This window comes from Aegilops tauschii, chromosome 6, assembly GCF_002575655.3.
Source record: "Aegilops tauschii subsp. strangulata cultivar AL8/78 chromosome 6, Aet v6.0, whole genome shotgun sequence".
Lineage (NCBI taxonomy): Eukaryota > Viridiplantae > Streptophyta > Magnoliopsida > Poales > Poaceae > Aegilops > Aegilops tauschii.
The window spans coordinates 349,065,475-349,087,547 of record NC_053040.3 but is presented as its reverse complement, the minus strand read 5'-3'; positions in this window follow the sequence as shown (position 1 = coordinate 349,087,547).

Genomic DNA, 22,073 nt, shown 5'->3' with positions numbered 1-22,073 from the left:
GCGTAGACGGGGCGGTCTGCCCCCAGCATGCTGGCGATGGCCTTGCCGCGCTTCTTGACGAGGCCTGCTCGGCTCGGCCCGCCAGGAGGCGGTGTCCCAAAGGCGGCGCGGTCGACTTCACGCTGGTGAGCCTCGGTGAGGCGTCTCATGGAGGCTATCTTCTGGCCTTCCGCGATGAGGGCGAGGCGGCGTGCCTCCAGGGTCTCGGCGTCGGCGTCGGCCAGGATGGGGACGGATAGGTCATGCATCGCGGCTTGCAGGGCGTCATGGGCGTTCTCGCCCGAGTTGGCGACGTGGCTGATGACCAGCACTTCAGTGACAGCGCTGCTGCCGCTGTCAGCTCGAGGGAGAGGGTCGTCGAAGACTACCACATCGGAGGGGTAGGCGTCAAGCGATGCCGTGTCGGAGTCGACAAGCATCGGGTCGGTGGAACCGACTGACTCCAAGTCTACAGCAGGCTCGCTGGAGACGTGAAGTTGGTCGAGGAGGCTGACGAGGCGGCTCTCGGGGTAGTCCGTGCCCGCGTCGGAGGCGGGCTCGTTGGAGATGCGAGTCTCGCCGAGCAGATCGGCGAGGCAGCTCGCTGCGCAGGCGCCGTCGACGCCTTGCAGCGCGTCGGGGCAAACGCCATCGGGTGCAGCAGGCTGGCTGCGCTCGCGGGGGAGGAAAAGGGTTCCCGTCCAGAACAGGTCTCCGGACGACGGTGCACCTGGCCCCATGGTGGGCGCCAAATGTCGGGTGGTAGGTGCGACATATGCCAACGGGTGGCTTATCATTGTGGGAGCCAGTAAGACGTCACCGGTGCCTGGAAACGGGATGAGGCGAAGACATGCACGCCGGCGAATCTTACCCAGGTTCGGGGCTCTCTGTGGAGATAACACCCCTAGTCCTGCTCTGCGGGGTCTCCGCATGATTACTAGATCAAACAAGTAGCTATAAATGCTCCTTGAGCTGTCGGGTTAGAGGGAGAAGAAGGGCAAGGCTAGCTCTCCTTTTCTCTCTATGTGGTATGTGTAATTCTATGAGACCAACCCTTTGCATGGGTGTCCCGGGGGGTTTATATAGGCCTACCCCCCGGGGGTACAATGGTAATCCGGCTGCGCGCGGGTCCCAGCCGTCAGTGTCTGTGCTCGCCAGCTTCTCCGCCGGCCATTGGGGCCCGCCGACTGGTGGGTCCCGCCGGCTGCCGGCCTCTTGGCCGACAGGCCGGCCCCACCGCTTGGGGGCCTGGTCAGCGGCTGGTTACTGTTGCCTCGCCTCTGATGACGAGGGCTTTGTCGAGGTAAGCACGGCCACAGTGCCGCCGTCCTATGGACTCTCACTGTAGCCTCACCTCGTCTTGTCTCCTTAATGAGGCACGTGTTTCGAGGGAGGGAGGTAGCCGGCTATTGGGAGCCGGCTACACCCCTGGCAGCCTAGGGGAGGCCAGGCCGCCTTCGAGCGTCTCTCTGGCTAAGGGGCCCACCGCTCGCGGGCCGTACTGGCGCCTATCGTGGGTGACATCGAGGTCAACATGGCTACAGTGCCGCGCCGGACGGGAGATGGCTGACCCGTGCGGCGCCCTGTGGCCATGCCTGCCTCGGGATTCGGGGGTAGTGGGCTGTACTTCGGCCACGCCCCGTCTTATCACCGTTATGTGGGTGCAGTCTTGGCCGGCTTCTGGGAGTCGGCATTCTTTACGGCCGGCTTCTGGGAGTCGGTCCTCTTGGGGCCGGCTTCCTGGAATCGGCCATCTCGTAGCTTTCTTGGAGAAGGTTTCTGAGACTGGGTCGCCTTCTGGAAGTCGGCCCCGGGGATAGTCGGCCGGGGGAAGGCGGCCCTCTGCTTTGTATGTTTAAAGGCTTGAATGGCCTGATAATTTTTTGAAGAGCTAGGGGAGTCGGTTAGGCTACCCGTGGCCATTTACTCCGACATAGAGGGAGACCTAAGTCAATGTAGCTCCCTAGTGGAGGAGTCAGAGGAAGATGCCCTATCTTATTCACCCATCAAGGTACTTGCTCTAACTTGCCAAGGTTACATTGCTCGCACATATCTTCCAACTGATGCTTTGCATTGCTTCTACTTTGTTGAACTGCCATTAGCTTAGTTTACACATCATGTATGTGAATACGCCCTGCCTATCCATTTTCAGTACATATTCCATCTGTCATCATGCCATATTTATCCATTCAAATGTTGTTCTTGTGTATCAGGCGTTCAAAAGGAAGAGCGCGATTGCTGATCGTGGAGGAGCACAAGCAAAGTATTTGGAAAAGGTAGTGGCACCTGATAAATAAAATAGCCCATTAGGTGTAGTTGCAATATCACCTGACCCACAAAATACCCCAACTCTAGCAGACTCTAGCCCTACTAGACTGGTCATTTCTGATGCCCCAACTCAGCAGACCCCAACTGCAGTAAACAGTATGATTATGCCAGTTGACATAGCACCAGTTGTACAACGCAAAACCCCCATTCCAGCAAAGAGTACACCAAATCCAGTTGCCAAATCCCTTTTCGAACCAGAGAGAGCCCCAATTGCAGCAAATAGGACCCCTGTTCCATTTCTTCCCAGTTTAGAAGACGAAGCTTATGTTGTTGTCAGGAACTTTGTGCGCATCTTTCCTTCATGGAAAGATTATACCGCAGACACAGAACAATTTCCAGTCTTCCTCCGCAACTTACGCGTAAGTAATGTACTAATGTTATTCATGGTCATTACTGCATATGTTTCTGCTGACAGAAGACACAAGATTTCATTCTTTTAAATAGGCGAGGAGCAAACTGGATTGTGATGACGAGCAAGGGTTGGTTGCGCTTTTCAAGCACTCATTGATGAAGTATCGTTCCTACCTGAGGCAAGCACACTTCGATGGCAAGCCTCTGAACGAAATTTCTGTGAAGTCTCCGGTGCTACATTTATCCGACGGTGACTGGAATAATCTTGTTACACATTGGTCTCGGCTGCAGCGTAAGGTACTGTCTATGATATCACATCACAATTTGAACTACATTTCTGCATTTGCCTTAATGTCTCACTTGTACGAAAACTGTTAGCAGAAGAACATTCATTCTCAAGGGACCACGGAATCTCGCAACTATACTGCACACTGCATTGCTCTTGTGAGTACCTCCTGCCCTGTATGACCATACTTACTTTCATAGCTGTTTGATTATGTAGCATCACTGCACATGTTAGCCTCGTAATCGTCCATTTGGTGGACATTATAAGATCCGTATGGACTCTTACATAGATTTAGAATCAACCCAATGCTTTTGAAGAGGTTTAGCTCTGCAGTCCTCTTGTAAGGGCTGAACGTGGTCTATCACTGTACTTACATTAACAGCTACTCCCTCCGTCCCATAATATAAGAACGTTTTGTACAGTACACCAGTGTTCAAAACACTCTTGTATTATGGGAAGAGGGATTGGTTCATTTTGTAGCATTCTGCATCTTATCTCCCTCGCCCACCATTTACTAAAAAAGATCAGGTCTATATTTAATCTTACCAACAAGTAGAATACATAGACAATGCCAGTGCAGAAGTGTAGCCCATTGCTCTTGTCAGTACATTTTGTCCTGTAACGCTTGTACTTCCAGGGATTGGTAGTTGATTATGTAGCATCAATCTGCATCTTATCTTCATTATCCTCTATCCCTTCCAGTATTATCATATCTATAATTACTCTCTACAAAATGTAGAGTACAGGCAATGCTTATGAAGAAGATTCTGTGCTGAAATTCTTGAGTTATCCTTCCCTTGACATGGAGAAGGGCATTAAAAAGCCGGTGTTAACTGTTAATGTAAGTCAGTCCTTCTAAAGCCTTTATCCTCAACTGCTGTTTAATTTGCTCATACTCCCTATCGTTTACTACTGTTTAGTTTGCTTTTCTACCAAAATGCATGTTCATAAGAACCGTAAGTTCTAAGTTTTACTTGTAAAACCAAATTCCTTATTCATACCATGCACATTACTTAATACTCCCTATATGTATGCTTGTTTTTGTGGATCTATAATCCAGTGTGTGGTGAAGCAGCCCACGTTTGCACCTTGTCATCTCCTGTTTTATCTTACTGATGTGGCTGATGATATGAACAACATGCCATGCACATTATCCAAAAATAGATACAATGATTTTCTTTGCCCTTCATCTATGCTTGTTATGTTGACATGGTAATCCAGTAGTGTGGTGAAGCTCCCCGCATTATGAACAATGCCAAATTATGCTATTGATATTTTGAACTTACTCTTTATTTTCTAATTTGAAATTGGATAGAATTGACAGAACAATTATCATCTTTGTTTATACATGTGCAAAACCTATCATCTCTCTGCTTTGTTTCAGGGTGATATGCCTGATGGCATGCACAAGTCTGCTGAAGGGTGTGAGACAAACCCAACATATATTGCAGCAAAGAAGGCAAAACATCTTGAAGATAGCGAGACAACCCCAAAGTCTTGTCTTGATGCAGTGTTCAAGTTACTTGAGACTAACAGTCGGACAAGCTCACAGACTTCGTTGTCTGAATCAGTTCGACTTCTTCAGTCCCAAGTTCTAGCAGAAAGGCATTCTGCAACTCAACTTCGACTTGAAGTCCTATCTCTAAGAAAGATGCGGAGAACACCCATGAGAACCTCATCGCTAAACAGCTACACCTGGAAGCTATGACCGACGTGCTAGGCCGGTCTCACAGCCTTGCTCAGCAGCTTGCGCAGCAGTTCCCCCGCAAGGCTAACCTTTCTTGAACTGTCTTGGAAGTGGTCTCGGTTCAGTATTATTTTGTTACGCTGCAATGGTGCCCAGTTTTTGTAATCTACTTCTTCGTTGCGCTTTATGATCACTGGTGGCGAACTTCGATGCCCAGTGGATGTAATATACCTTAAATCCTTTATTGTATAGTGTAGGTTTATTCTTAGTTACTATGCCGTAGTTTCTTTATTGTATAGAGTAGGTTTGTTCTTAATTCCTACTAGTTACTACCGTCATTCACTATCTGAAAAAAAATCAGATGTAGTCGACCGGACCGAAACATTCGACTCTAACGGGTCAGGTTTTTAGCGGGCCACAATTGGGCCGGCCCGCGTCTTTCTTGGGCCCGAATGATTGGGGCCTTCACACATTGCGCCAGGCCCAAACTTACACCGGCCTATATTTTAGTTGGGCCTTTTGTCGACCCAGCGCTTAGTTTGGCCCAGGTATCGTTGGGCCATTAACAGGCTGAATATTGTACTGGCCTGTTATGGCCGAGATGAAACCACGTGCCTTTAGCAGGCCAAAATGCATGTTGGGCCTCAATTTTGACTAGTCGTCGACGGGCCTTCAGCAGGCCGAAATGTAGACCGGGCCGTTTTGGGCCCAGTTAGCTCACGGGCCGTTACCAGGCCGAAACATATCTCGGGCCTTAGTTGGCCCACTGATATCATGGGCCTTTAAGAGGCCGAAAGCTTAGCACAGGCATCAACGGGCTGAATTACGCGACAGGCCTTTAACAGGCCCAAAGTCACGTTGGGCTTAACTGTTGCCACCTTTAGCACGGGCCGTTAGTGGGCCCGATGTCCCGTCGGACCATATATGGCCCATGGGCAGCACGGGCCATTCCCAGGCCGAAAGTCACACCAGGCTGAAATGGGCCCATGTCTACATCAGGCCTCTAACAGGCCGAAAGTCACTGGGCTGTAGTTGGGCCCAAATATTTGGCGAACAATTAACGGGCGAGATCTGGCTTCGGGCCGCAAATGGGCCCAAATATTGAGCGAACAATTAACGGGCCAGATCTGGCTTCGGGCCGTAAATGGGTCCAAATATTGGGCGAACAATTAACGGGCCAGATCTGGCTTCGGGCCGTAAATGGGCCTTTATTAAGCAGGCCGTTATTGGGCTGGCCCACTAGTACCTGATTAAGTTCTATGGGCCTTTGCCTGGGCCGGCCTTTTTAACCTATATGGGCCTCTGTTGGGCCCAGCCACGTGTCGACGTATCATAGGCATGTCTCCTCCAATGGACGGGCGACATCTGGCCCGCTGACGAGCTGACAGGTGTTCCCTTCGGCCAATCAGAATTTTACACGTGGAAATTTCCCATTGGTCAGGGCTGTTAACGGGTTATCGGATCCAAAATCCGACCCGATAGCTTAACGACGTTCCGTTACGGTAGATGCCACGTGTCGGACACCCTTGATGAAAGCACTTCTGTGACGCGCGATTTATCGTCATGGAAGTGGACACTTCCGTGATGATAATTTTGGTAATGTCATGGAACACTTCTACGACAGCACAGGTATGACTATCTTGATTCTGTCATAAATTTGTCATGGATGTACATGCATGACAAAAAACGCGACCTACTGTGACAAACACGTATCATCACGGAAGTGTATTTTTTTGTAGTGTATAGCAATACATAATCACCTACATTAAACTCACGCTTTTGTATTCTTTTGTCATGCCATCTTTTAACTTTTTCTTTAAACAATTTGGCATTCTCATTAGCTTGGGTTCTCCATTCATCAAGTGAGCTAATGTCAAATAACCTCTTCTCACCGGCAAGTTTGAAATCATAGTGGAGCTCTTTAATAGCCCAATAAGCCTTATGTTCTAGTTCGAGAGGTAAGTGACATGCTTTTCCATAAACCATTTTATACGGAGACATACCCATAGGATTCTTATATGCAGTTCTATATGCCCATAATGCATCATCAAGTTTCTTGGACCAATTCTTTCTAGATCTATTAACAGTCTTTTGCAAAATTAATTTGAGTTCTCTATTACTCAATTCTACTTGACCACTAGACTGCGGGTGATAAGGAGATGCAATTCTATGAATAACATCGTACTTTGCAAGCATTTTATGGAAAGCACCATGAATAAAATGTGAACCACCATCAGTCATTAAATATCTAGGGACTCCAAGCCTCAGAAAAATAACTTCTTTAAGCATCTTAATAGAAGTGTTATGATCAGCACAACTAGTTGGAATAGCTTCTACCCACTTAGTAACGTAATCAACATCAACTAAAATATGTGTATAACCATTAGAGGCAGGAAAAGGTCCCATATAATCAAAGCCCCAAACATCAAATGGTTCAATAACAAGTGAATAATTCATAGGAATTTCTTGACGTCTACTAATATTACAAATTCTTTGACATTCATCACAAGACAATACAAACTTACGGGCATCCTTAAAGAGAGTAGGCCAATAAAAACCGGATTGCAATACCTTATGTGCAGTTCTGTCTCCAGCGTGGTGTCCTCCATAAGCCTCGGAGTGACACTTGCGTAGGATCTGTTCCTGTTCATGCTCAGGTACACAACGTCTAATAACACCATCTACTCCTTCTTTATAAAGATGTGGGTCATCCCAAAAGTAATGTCTCAAGTCATAGAAAAACTTTTTCTTTTGCTGGTATGTGAAACTAGGTGGTATAAATTTAGCAACGATGTAATTAGCATAATCAGCATACCATGGAGTAGTACAAGAAGCATTTATGACATTTAGTTGTACATGAGGAAAGCTATCATCAATAGGTAGTGGGTCATCAAGAACATTTTCTAACCTAGACAAGTTGTCTGCAACGGGGTTCTCAGCTCCCTTTCTATCAATGATATACAAATCAAATTCTTGTAGCAAGAGAACCCATCTAATAAGTCTAGTTTTAGCATCTTTTTTTCCATAAGATATTTAATAGCAGCATGATCCATGTGAATAGTTACTTTAGAATCGACAATATAAGGTCTGAACTTATCACAAGCAAATACGACTGCTAAGAATTCTTTTTCAGTAGTAGCATAATTTCTTTGAGCATCGTCTAGAGTTTTACTAGCATATTGAATAACATTTAATTTCTTATCAACTCTTTGCCCAAGAATAGCACCTACATCATAATCACTAGCATCACACATAATTTCAAAGGGTAAATTCCAATCACGTGGCTGAACAATAGGTGCAGAGATCAATGCTTTCTTTAGTATTTCAAATGCTTCTACACAATCATCATCAAAGACAAATGGTATATCTTTTTGTAATAAATTAGTCAGAGGCCGAGAAATTTTTGAGAAGTCCTTAAAGAACCTCCTATAAAATCCGGCGTGACCAAGGAAACTTCTTATACCTTTGATGTCCTTGGGACATGGCATCTTTTCAATAGCATCAACCTTGGCTTTATCAACTTCAATACCTCTTTCAGAAACTTTATGCCCCAAGACAATACCTTCATTAACCATAAAGTGGCACTTTTCCCAATTCAAGACAAGATTTGTTTCTTCACATCTGTGCAAAACTCGATCAAGGTTGCTCAAGCAATCATCAAAAGAGGATCCATAGACGGAAAATCGTCCATGAAAACCTCACAAATCTTTTCACAAAAGTCAGAGAATATAGCCATCATGCATCTTTGAAAGGTAGTAGGTGCATTACATAAACCAAAAGGCATACGTCTATAAGCAAAAGTACCAAAAGGGCAAGTAAAAGTAGTCTTTGATTGATCAAATGCTGACACAGGTATTTGAGAGAAACCAGAATAACCATCTAGAAAGTAAAAATGTGTATGTTTGGATAATCTTTCTAGCGTTTGATCGATAAAACGTAAGGGGTAATGATCTTTTTTAGTAGCCTTATTTAATTTGCGGAAATCAATTACCATCCTATAACCTGTAATAATTCTTTGCGGGATCAACTCATCTTGATCATTAGGAACGACGGTAATACCTCCCTTCTTAGGGACACAATGGACAGGTCTTACCCACTGACTATCAGCAACGGGATAAATTATACCTGCCTCAAGGAGCTTTAGTATTTCCTTTCTTACCACTTCTTTCATCTTAGGATTCAGTCGTCGTTGATGATCACGAACTGGTTTGGCATCTTCCTCCAAATTTATTTTATGTTGACATAGAGTGGGACTAATGCCCTTAAGATCATCAAGAGTATATCCAATAGCAGCACGGTGCTTCCTCAGAGTTTTCAATAATCTCTCTTCTTCATGTTCTGAAAGGTTAGCACTAATAATAACAGGATATATCTTCTTTTCATCAAGATAAGCATATTTAAGAGTATCAGGTAACGGTTTGAGCTCAAACACGGGATCACGCTTGGGTGGAGGAGGATCCCCTAGGATTTCAACAGGCAAATTGTGTTTCAGGATAGGTTCCTGTTTAAAGAATACTTCATCTATTTCCCTTCTTTCATTCATAAACATATCATTTTCATGGTCTAGCAAATATTGTTCTAAAGGATCACTAGGAGGTATGGCAATAGAAGCAAGACCAATTATTTCATCCTTACTAGGCAATTCCTCTTCACGGTGTTGTCTACTAAATTTAGAGAAATTAAACTCATCAGACATATCACCCAAACCAATAGTAACGATATCCTTTTCGCAGTCTATCCTAGGATTAACAGTGTTCAAGAAGGGTATACCAAATATAATGGGACAAAAGCTATCTTGTGGGGAACCTAGAACAAGAAAATCAGCAGGATATTTAGTTTTCCCACACAAGACTTCAACATCTCTAACAATTCCAATGGGTGATATTGTATCTCTATTAGCAAGTTTGATGGTAACATCAATACCTTCTATCTCAGCAGGTGCAATTTCATGCATAATTTCTTTGTATAAGTCATGAGGTATAGCACTAGCATTGGCACCCATATCGCATAAGCCATGATAACAATGATCTCCTATTTTAACAGAAATAACAGGCATGCCTACCACAGGTCTATGTTTATCTTTAGCACAAGGTTTAGCAATTCTAGCAGTTTCATCACAGAAATAAATAACATGCCCATCAATATTATCAGACAAGAGATCTTTAACAATAGCAATATTAGGTTCAACTTTAATTTGCTCAGGAGGTGTATAAGTTCTAATATTGCTTTTACGAACCACAGTTGAAGCTTTAGCATGATCCTTTATTCTAATAGGCAAAGGTAGTTTCTCAACATAAGAAGTAGGAACAATAGGATCATTATAAGTGATAGTCTTTTCTTCAACTTTAATAGGTGCAGCTACTTTTACTTCTATGGGATAATGATATTTAAACCAATTCTCCTTAGGGAGGTCAATATGAGCAGCAAAAGATTCATAGAAAGAAGCTACTATCTCAGAGTCAAGTCCATATTTAGTGCTAAGCTTACGAAAAACATCGGTATCCATAAAAGATTTAACACAATCAAACTTAGGTGTCATACCTGACTCCTTACCTTCGTCGAGATCCCAATCTTCAGAGTTGCGTTTAATTCTATCCAATAAATCCCATTTGAATTCAATAGTCTTCATCATAAAAGAGCCACACAAGAAGTATCGAGCATGGTGCGATTGTTATCAGAAAGCCGAGCATAAAAATTTTGAATAATCATTTCTCTTGAGAGCTCGTGATTGGGGCACGAATATAACATTGATTTAAGCCTCCCCAAGCTTGAGCGATGCTTTCTCCTTCGCGAGGCCAAAAATTATATATATAATGCGATCACGATGAACAAGATGCATAGGATAAAATTTCTGATGAAATTCCAATTTCAATCGTTTGTAGTTCCATGATCCCGTATCATCACATAGCCTATACCATGTCAATGCATCTCCCTTCAAAGATAAAGGGAAGACCTTCTTCTTAATAGCATCACCGGGCACACCTGCAAGCTTAAATAATCCACAAACTTCATCCACATAGATTAGGTGCTCATTAGGATGCTTTGTTCCGTCTCCTGCAAAAGGATTAGCTAGCAGTTTTTCTAACATAACCGAAGGAATCTCAAAGTGGAAATTTTCATCTTCAATAGGTTCAGTAGGTTGAGGAGCAACTCTTTGCTCTACTGGTCGGGGTGAAGATACCCCGAACAAGCCCCTCAGAGGATTACTTTCCATAGTAACAAGTGACAGTAAATTTCAGCACACTATATAAATTTTACCTTACCAAATTCCACCTACCAAAAGCGCTTCACTCCCCGATAATGGCGCCAGAAAAGTGTCTTGATGACCCACAAGTATAGGGGATCTATCGTAGTCCTTTCGATAAGTAAGAGTGTCGAACCCAACGAGGAGCAGAAGGAAATGATAAGCGGTTTTCAGCAAGGTATTCTCTGCAAGCACTGAAATTATAGGTAACAGATAGTTTTGTGATAGGATAATTTGTAACGAGCAACAAGTAACAAAAGTAAATAAAGTGCAGCAAGGTGGCCCAATCCTTTTTGTAGCAAAGGACAAGCCTGGACAAACTCTTATATAGAGAAAAGCGCTCCCGAGGACACATGGGAATTATCGTCAAGCTAGTTTTCGTCACGTTCATATGATTCGCGTTCGGTACTTTGATAATTTGATATGTGAGTGGACCGGTGCTTGGGTGCTGCCCTTACTTGGACAAGAATCCCACTTATGATTAACCTCTACTGCAAGCATCCGCAACTACAACAAAAGTATTAAGGTAAACCTAACCATAGCATGAAACATATGGATCCAAATCAGCCCCTTACGAAGCAATGCATAAACTAGGGTTTAAGCTTCTGTCACTCTAGCAACCCATCATCTACTTATTACTTCCCAATGCCTTCCTCTAGGACCAAATAATGGTGAAGTGTTATGTAGTCGACGTTCACATAACACCACTGGAGGATAGACAACATACATCTCATCAAAATATCGAACGAATACCAAATTCACATGACTACTAATAGCAAGACTTCTCCCATGTCCTCAGGAACAAACGTAACTACTCACAAAGCATATTCATGTTCATAATCAGAGGGGTATTATTATGCATAATGGATCTGAACATATGATCTTCCACCAAATAAACCAACTAGCATCAACTAAAAGGAGTCAACACTACTAGCAACCTATAGGTACCAATCCAAGACTTGGAGACAAGAATTGGATACAAGAGATGAACTAGGGTTTGAGAGAAGATGGCGCTGGTGAAGATGTTGATGGAGATTGCCCTCTCCCGATGAGAGGAGCGTTGGTGATGATGATAGCGATGATTTCCCCTCCTGGAGGGAAGTGTCCCCGGCAGAACAGCTCTGCCGGAGCCCTAGATTGGTTCCGCCAAGGTTCCGCCTCGTGGAAGTGGAGTTTCGTCCCGAAAGCTTTCTTATGATTTTTCTTCGGACGAAAGACTTCATATAGCAGAAGATGGGCACCGGAGGGCCAACAGGGGGCCCACGAGGCAGGGGCATGCCCCCCCACCCTCGTGGACAGGTGGAGGCCCCCCTGACGTAGTTCTCCCGCTCAATATTTTTTATTATTTCCACAAATAACTTTCGTGGAGTTTCTGGACTTTTGGACTTGTGCAGAATAGGTCTCTAATATTTGCTCCTTTTCCAGCCCAGAATTCCAGCTGTCGGCATTCTCCCTCCTTATGTAAACCTTGTAAAATAAGAGAGAATAGGCATAAGTATTGTGACATAATGTGTAATAACAACCCATAATGCAATAAATATCGATATAAAAGCATGATGCAAAATGGACGTATCAAGTGCTCAAGAGGTAGCATAGGGTATTACACCACAACAGTGGCCCGAACCAGTATAAATCTTGTGTCCCATGTGTTGTGAGTTTGTTGAGTTTGCCCTTAAGATCTTAGCAGGCTAGGATGTGGATCGGTAGGGGGAGAACTTCGCGCACACCCCAGAGTTCGAACCTTAAGGGTTTTGCCGGAACCCGTGATCCAACATTTGGCGCAACAGGTAGGGGTGCGCCATAGATTTCCTTCCATCGATCTGCGCCCACCGCCATCGCGCTCCACCCTCAGGGCGGGCATCTCGCTCCCGGCTCCCGCGGCAGACACCAATGACGGGGCCAGGGGCTCCGAGCCCTGGCCCCCGCCTTGCGGCGGGTGCAGTGGCCGCCCAAGTTCAAGGCGGAGATGCCGCCGCGCTACGACGGCGCAGCGGACCCGTCAGCTTTCCTGCTGGCATATGAGGAGCCCTTCCTCGAGGCCGGGGGCGACGACAAGGTCATGGCCAACTGGCTTCCCATGGCCCTCACTGGCGCGCCGTGCACATGGCTGCTCAACCTCCCCAGATCCACGGTGGCATCTTGGGAGGAGCTGCGCGGCCTCTTCACTGCGCGCTACGCGTCATCGGCGCACCACGCGGTCGCGGCCTTGCTAGGTGGCTCTCAAGCACCGCCTTCCGATCGCCACATCAAGCCATTCCTTCGCCAAATTGGTGCCGCTTCCAAGCGCTCGGGGGCTCCGCCGGGCTGGGCTGCGCCCGAGGCCGACATCATCTTCGACTCGGAAGTTCACCCCGTCACCACCGCCGGCTCGGGTATGCTCCTGATGCTTTGCACGCCCACTATTTGCAACGTGGCCGTTACCAAGACCCTCATCGATGGCGGCGCCGGCCTCAATGTGCTCTCCATGGAGGCCTTCAGCCTTCTTCATGTACCGCTCGAGCGGCTCAGCCTCAGCAAGCCTTTCTCAGGAGTTGGCGGCGGTGCCGCCCACTCCCTGGGGCAGATTCGCCTCCCTGTCACCTTCGGCACGCGTGACAACTACCGCACCGAGCTGGTTGACTTCGACATCGCCCGCATCGGCCTCCCGTACAACGCCATCCTTGGGTACCCAGCTCTGGCCCAGTTCATGGCAGCAACCCATCCGGTCTACAACCTCATGAAGATGCCTGGAAGCAAAGGTGTCCTCACCGTCAAGGGGGACGCCAAGGAGGCATTGACGATGCTTAAGCTTGCCCTCAAGACCGTCGCGGCGGCGCAGCCCACCGGTGCGGGCACCCCCGAGGCTAAGGGAGCCGCACCAACCAAGAAGAAGCAGCTGTTCACCCAAGATAAACCGGAAACCAAGCAGGCGCCGGTCGATGAGGACGGGTCCTCAGGAGCCGCCTTTACCATAGGTGTCGACCTCGACCCAAGCCAAGAGGAAGCACTTGTGAAGTTCTTGCGCGCGAACAAGGAGATATTTGCATGGGAACCCAAGCAGCTAGTGGGGGTCCCGAGAGAGGTGATTCAGCATCACTTAAGGGTATGCCCCAATGTACGCCCTGTGAAGCAGCGGGCGAGGCGGCAGTCCACGGAGAAGCAGGCCTTCATCGTCCAAGAAACCCGCAAGCTGGAGGCGGCGGGTGCCATTCGCGAGGTCCGATACCCTGAGTGGCTGGCAAACCCAGTCGTTGTGCCAAAGAAAAGCGGGAAGGAGCGAATGTGCGTCGACTTCACCAACCTCAACAAGGCCTGCCCCCAAGATCCGTTCCCGCTTCCACGCATCGACCAGATCGTCGACTCCACCGCCGATTGCGACCTGCTGTGCTTCCTGGATGCGTTCTCATGGTATCACCAAATCAAGATGGCGGTAGAAGATGTAGAGAAGACAGCCTTCCTGACCCCGTGTGGGGTGTACTGCTACACGTGCATGCCCTTCGGACTGTGTAACGCGGGCGCGACCTTTCAGCAGTTGATGCACATCGCCTTAGGGCGGCAGCTCGGGAGAAACGCGGAGGCCTACGTCGACGACATTGTGGTGAAGTCTCGGGAGGCAAGAACCTTGATCCAAGATCTGGAGGAGACCTTCGCGAGCCTGCGCTAGGTGAACTTGTGACTTAACCCAGAGAAGTGCGTGTTCGGTGTCCCTTCCGGCAAGCTGCTGGGATTCCTCGTGTCCCATAGAGGGATCGAGGCAAACCCGGAGAAGATCAAGGCCATTGAAGACATGAACCCACCGCAGACCCTCAAGGAAATGCAGAAGCCGGCTGGTCAGGTAACTGCGTTGGGACGTTTCATCTCCAAGCTGGGAGAGCGCGCCCTACCCTTCTTCAAGCTGATGAAGAAGAAGGGCCCGTTCGAGTGGACCCTGGAGGCCGATCGAGCTTTTCAAGACCTCAAGAGATACCTGGGCAGCCCTCAAGTGATGGTGGCGCCACGACCTTTCGAGCCTCAAGTACTCTATCTTGCCACCACCCCGTACTCCTCCAGCGCGGCGCTGGTGGCGGTTCGGGAAGAGCACCAAGCCAATGGCGCGTCGCGCCAAGCTACGCCGCCAGCTGGGATGACGCAAGATCAGGAAGGCGCAGCAAGAGCCGTAGCGGCATCAGCAGGGGACCGAGCTCGGCAGGACGACGCCGCCGAGATTCCCACAAGCGATCAGGCTTCGGGAGTTCCACTACCTCAGGAGATGCCCCAACTTCCGCAAGACACGAGCCTCACCAATGCGCCAGCCCTCATCGATCACCCGGTGTATTTCGTCAGCACGGTGTTTCGGGACGCGAGAGCACGATATCCCATGCCTCAGAAGCTCCTTCTCACGCTCTTGGTGGCCTCGCGCAAGTTGCGGCACTACTTCCAGGGCCACCCCATCAAGGTCGTCTCAGCCTACCCATTGGAGAGGGTGCTCAGGAGCCCCAACTCTGCTGGAAGGGTCGCTGAGTGGAACATTCGAGCTGCAGGCATTCCAGTTGCAGTTCAGCACTACCAGGGTCATCAAGGGAGCCGCACTCGCTGATTTTGTGGCGGAATGGACGGATTCCCCGACGCTTGAAGTAGGCAAGGACCAGTCCACCTCACCGGGAAGTGAGGCGCCAGACGGCTGGGTCATGTATTTCGATGGCGCCTTTGCGCACCAGGGTGCGAGGGCTGGAGCAGTACTCGTCTCGCCCGCTCAAGAGAAACTCTACTACGCCGTGCAACTCTGCTTTCAGCAAGGCGAGAAGGTCTCCAACAACATCGCAGAATATGAAGGCCACATAGTTGGCCTGAAGGCTGCGGCAGCTCTGGGGGTGAAGCGCCTCACTGTTAGGGGCGACTCACAACCCCTCGTCAACTTCTCCAGCAAGGTATACGAGCCGAAGGACGAGCACATGGAGGCATACCTCGCGGAGGTGCGCAAGATGGAGAAGCAGTTCCTGGGCCTGGAGTTGCAGCACGTGCCCCAAGGCACCAACAAGGAAACTGACAACATCGCCAAGAGGGCATCCAAGCGGCAGCCCCAAGAGCCCGGCGTCTTTGAGGAACAACTCTTCAAGCCATCAGCAACACCACCACTTTCAAGAACAGCTCAGCCTCGGGAGGAGCTCCCGCAGCCGCCTGCCATAGGAGCCCCAGCCCGTGGCCCGACCTCAGGAGCGTGCCTGCTCTTAGCGCTCGAGCCCCAAGAGGGATGCTGGACCAAGGAATTCAAGGAATACCTGATGCAAGGGGCGCTGCCGGAGAAGGAGGAGGACGCAGAGCGCGTGGCCCGGCAAGCCACGACATACTGCATCTGGGACGGTGAGTTGTACAGGAAGCGACCAAATGACGTTTCACTGCATTGCATCTCCACAGACCAGGGGAAGAAGTTGCTATCTGACATACACGGAGGGGACTGCGGGCACCACTCGTCATCACGGACCCTCGTCGGCAAGGCATACTGCAGCGAATTCTACTGGCCCACGGCGCTCAACGACGCAGCCGGGCTGGTGAAGTCCTGTGAAGCCTGCCAGTTCCACGCCAAGCAGATCCATCAGCCGGCTCAGGGCCTCTAGACCATCTCACTCACATGGTCGTTCGTGGTCTGGGGGCTGGATATCTTGGGCAAGTTCCCTCGAGCGCCTGGGGGCTACCGCTACCTCTATGTTGCCATTGACAAGTTCCCCAAGTGGGCGGAGGTGGAAGCCGTCCGCACCATCCCAGCTGGTTCCGAGGTCAAGTTTATCAAGGGTCTCGTGAGCCGCTTCGGGGTCCCCAACCACATCATCACTGATAACGGCTCGCAGTTCACCAGTAATCTCTTCAAAACATACTGTGCTAACCTTGGAACACAGATCTGCTACGCTTCGGTGGCGCACCCCAGGAACAATGGTCAGGCTGAACGTGCCAACACAGAGGTCCTGAGGGGCCTCAAGACCAGGACTTTCAAGAAGCTGGAGGCCTACGGCAGGGGCTGGTACGACGAGCTCCAGTCCGTGTTGTGGTCCATCCGCACCACCGCCACCAAGTCGACGGGTGAGACCCCGTTCTTCCTCGTCTACGGAGCAGAAGCGGTCCTCCCTCACGAGGTCAAGCATCGCTCCGCACGGGTCCACACGGGGGATGGACCTCGTGCTGGGGGAGGAACGCCGCCGTGAAGCCGCACTACGGGCGGTAAGGTATCAGCAGGCGCTGCGGCGATACCACTGCCGCAACATCCGCTCCAGGACGCTCGAGGCGGGCGACCTCGTCCTGAGGCGGGTCCTCTCCAGGGAGGGGCTGCATAAGCTCTCACCCATGTGGGAGGGCCCGTTCAGGGTCGTCCATGTCTCCAGGCCTGGCGTCGCGCGCCTGGAAACACAGGACGGGGTGCCCATCCAGAACGCCTAGAACATCCAGCACCTCCGAAAGTTCTACCCATGAAGCAAGGCCCATCGCCTGTGAAGAAAGGCCCATGCCTGTGAAGAAGGCCCAGTGCCTGTGAAGATCGCCGCCCGTGACACTCTCACGAAATAATGAGTGGGGCTGTACACGCCCCGGAGTCTCAGGAGTGTCGCCCTCGGGCCTCGGGGGCTCCCTCCCACGTCTTAGTGGCAGCACTTAGCTCCGCGCTGGTGAGAAGACTTGAAGACTAGACTAGGTGTCGGACGCAGATTTTCATTTGCTTTCCGTAGTTGGCTCACCTTATTTTAATTGAAGTTTGCTTCTGGTGTTCCTTGCTGATTTGGTTCTGTTGCCTTTTGCCGCTATTTCTGACTCTAGTTAACATGTTTTGTCTCTCTCTCTCTCGCATACCTCGCGAGGGGGCTAGGAAGGTGCCCTCGCGAGCGTTTTTCCTTCTCTCTGCCTTCCGTTTGCTTTCTCGCGAGGCACCCTCGCTCGAGCCCACAAGCTGGCGCATCTCTCCTAATGCATGCCCCTCGGGTACCGCGATATGAAGCACTGCGTCAAGGCTTGGGTGAACGATAAGTCTCCTAGCGAGCTTCCTAACGATTTTTTTGCAGTTCCTGAGCGACCACTGAGTCAAGACGGGCACGAGGAAACAAGTGCCTCGTGAAGAGGAGGCTACCCTGAACGTGCCAAGCTAAGTTGTTTCCACACAAAACAACGGCACATCACAGCATAACATGGTGATTGAGGAATCACGGTTCGATACATGCCCCTCCGGGGCCCATACTGGTTCCTTTTTGATACAGGAAGAAAAGGAAGAACAAAATAAAAGCGGTGCTCGCCCCACAGTGGTTCAAGGGGGCGGGCCCTTGGCGATGTTCCGAGCTCAGCCGGACCCCTCCTCGCGCTTCATGGAGGCACGGCGATGAGACGACCCGCTGCCACCTTCGAAGCGGGCGCGGCGGCGTGGCGGATGGTCGTAGCCACCACTGCTAGAGCTGTCGTCAGAGGAAGAGCCACCATAGTTGGACGAGATGCGGTCGGCACCAAGGGCAGGCTCGACCCCCTCCCCGTCCCGACCATCGCCAAGGCCGAGCACCTCCTCGCCGCCGTTCACCTCGGGGCAGCACCCGGCGCAGCGACCATCTTCCCCAAACACCCTCACGTAGAGGGTCGCATCACCGTCGTACTTGAAATGGAGGGTGCACCGCCTGCCCAGGCCGCGCGCGCGGGCGAACGTCTGCCAACCGCGGGCCAGAGCTATGTTGCCCGCGACGGAGACCTCAACCGCAATGTCATAGCCCCAGATCAGCCCTTGTTTGACTTTGCTTGTTCCTCATGTCATCATGTTTTTTTTCAAAGAAACTTGAAATGGGGATGTTGAAACCCTAGCACCAAATGCATTCAACTAGGTTCAAATAAACAATATTTTCAATGAACCCAAATGCCCTTTAGAAATGTTCATGATTTTTGATAAAGGTAAAAAACCTCTGCCAAAAATGATGCACCTATTTCTAGGCCATTCTGGATTTTTGAATTAAGTCTTATTGTATTTGACTTTTGGGCATTTAAATAATATAAATAATTTAAATGTTCAAATAATGTTGGAACTATTTTTGGGCCACTGAAATAATTCAGCAACTGTCCATGAATATTTTCAGGATTTTAGGAAATGCCTTGGTATTTTTCCTAAGCTCAAAACAGAGGCAAATAATTAGAAAACAAAAACAAATTAGAAAACAGAAGAGAGGGAGAGCTTACCTGGCCTCACCTGTGTAGCCACCAGAGGGGCCAGCCCACCACTGTAGCGGCCCAGCCCACCTCCTCCTCCCCTGTCGTCTTCCTCCCCCTGCCAGAAGGACGGCGCGTGCCCGACGCGCGCACGCACGCGCCCCGGCCACCTCCTGCTTCCTGCCGCTTCCCCCTCGTCGCCCTGGGCCTCCCTCGCGACGCCACGCAGCCCCGACCGCTCTCTCCTCTCTCTCACTTTCCCCTCTGGCCCTCTCTCCCGCAAAAACAGAGCGCCACCGAGCGAGCTCGCCGACGCCGATCACCATACCCGCGGCCACCGCCACCACCTCGCCTCTCCGAGCTGTCCAAGAGCTCCGCCTCATCTGCTTCTTCCTCCTCGACGATCCTCCCGGCCTCGGACGCGCTGCTTCATCGCCACCGTCGCCGTTTCCGTCACCGGCCACCGAGGCTCCTCGTCGGTCGATTCGCCGCCGTCTCCGCCTCCCCGAGCCCGCTGAGGCCTTCCTTGAGATCACTGTGAGCCCCTGAACCGTTTCCCCTACTCCCGTGCTCGATTTCGAGCTCTAGCTAGACTAGCCACCGTGCCCGAAGCTCGCCGCCGCATGAGCTCGTCGCCGCCGTGGCTCCGGCGACCAAATGGCCCCGCGCGTGCGTCCGTTGCACTCGCGACGTTCCGTAGAGCAACTCTAGCGCGATAGCCCGTTTGTTTGCAAGCCGCAGCGCTAACCCCGCACCCACCCGAACTCCGGCGGCCGCGAAAGAGCTCGCCGCCGTCGACTCCGGTCACCACAGGCCCAGCCACTACCACCATTCGACGCGCGCCTGCAAGAGCTCTCCAATGAGCCCAAGAACGGCCTCGTCCGTGCCCTGTGGGCGCTTTCCGAGCCGCGCCGCCGTCTCGAGCCTTGCCGGCGTCGAGTCGCCGGCGGGTTTGACCTCGTTTGACCCAGTTTGACCCCAGTTTGACTCTCCCTGAGTCACTGACGTGTGGGCCCATGCTCCTAACTAAACTAGATTAGTATTAGTTTAGCGCTAATTAATCTGGATTAGTTAGGTTAGTCACTGAGAGGCAGGTCCCACGGGTCAGGTTTGACCCTGGCCAGCCCGTTGACTCGCTGACGCAGTGATGACGTCAGGCTGACGCAGTAAAGCATTATCTGGATTTAAGTTTATTCAGAAAATTCCAGAAAATAGTATAAACTTCTAAAAATCATATAAAATCAACCGTAGCTCAGAATGAAATAATTTATATATGAAAAATTATCAGAAAAATGCAATCTATCCATCTGTATCATTTCCATGCATGTCAAACTAAGTTATACCTGCTGTATAGGTGAAAACATGATAATGACATTATAGATGCTAAATATGGAGTTTGCATATGAACCCTTAGCTCATATGGACCTCATTTAAACTGTTGCTAGATGCATTAGTGTAAATCATAACATTCTTGACATGTCATAATCATGCATCATAATTGTTGCATTGCATTGATTGTGTTCTTCCTTGTTTGCTGGTGATTGTCCCCTCTCGATAAGCCGTGATTCCGACGATGAGTTCGATGACACCGATGAAGAACTATAATATCTTCAGAAGTGCCAGGCAAGCATAACCCCCTTGTTCATTCTGATACAATCCCACTCTCTCGCTCCTGCTCTCTTTTACTACATTAGGACAACAACGATTCAACCATTACTTGTTGCGGTAGTTGAACCCCTTATCCTCTGCATGACCTGTCATTGCCACAGTAAATAGATGAAACCCACTAGCATGAGTAGGAGTTGTTTGAGCCCTGGTGTGCCTACTCATTCATGCTTGTTTGTCATGCCTGCTATTGCTTAGAGTTGTGTCAGGTCTGATTCATCGGGGATGAGTTGGAATGGTGATGAACATGTCCTACTGTGTGTGAGCTAAGTGTGTGAACACGATTTGGTAAAGGTAGCGGTGAGAGGCCATGTAGGAGTACATGGTGGGTTGTCTCATTGCAGCCGTCCTCAGGAACTGAGTTCTGTGTTTGTGATCCATGATACAGTTACTACCACGCATTGGGCCCGAAACCAATGGACCCTCTCGGCTTCTTAATCACCCTTGTCCTCTGTCCAGGAGTTGCAAGTAGTTTCCGGTGTTCGTAGTATGCTGGAGGCCGTGGGCAGCGCTGACCGGAGGGGTGGGCTGTGATGCGGTAGGCACGTGGCCGGGCATGCCGGGCGCCCGTTTGGTGTCCCGGAACCCCGCACACATCGTTCGGGGCCGTATGTGGAAACCTCGGCTGGACTCCCTGCGGATGGAACCTGAATAGGCGATAAACCTGGACTAGAGACTTGAGTGTTTAGGTAGGCTGTGGCCGACACCCTCGCTGGGCTTCCGCTTGAAGGTTGCCGAGTACATGTCGTGTAAACGGCGGTAAGTGGTGAGAGCGTGTGTGTCGAAGTACACCCTGCAGGGTTAACATCATCTATTCGAATAGCCGTGTCCGCGGAAATGGACTTCTGGGTTGCCTATAACAGTTCATAGACAAGTGAAAGTGGATACTCTAAAATGCGCAAGATAAGCGTGAGTGCTATGGATGGCGTTCTCGTAGGGAGACGGGAGCGGATCCATAGTGGTGTATTGGTATGGTGAATTTGTGGACTCGTGTGCGCCACCTCAAAAGAGTTACTTGCAGTCGTAGTTCAGGATAGCCACCGAGTCAAAGCTGGCTTGCTGCAGTCAAACTCCACCACCCCCTTTTGTTGATACCGATGCATATGTAGCTAGTTCTGATGTAAGTCTTGCTGGGTACATTTGTACTCACGTTTGCCTATTTTATGTTTTTGCAGAGAGACTTCAGTCTCGCTAGTAGTACCGCTTGGACTTCGACGTTTAGCTTGTTACCTCAGCTACGATCTTGTGCCCTCGGCAGGATCTGGTAGATAGTCGGGCTTCTCAGCCTTTTCATTTGTAGATGTCTGTACTCAGACATGTTAAGCTTCCGCATGTGTTTGACTTGTATGCTTTGAATGTTGGGTCATGAGACCCATGTTTGTAATATCTGGCTCTTCGGAGCCTAATGAATAAAT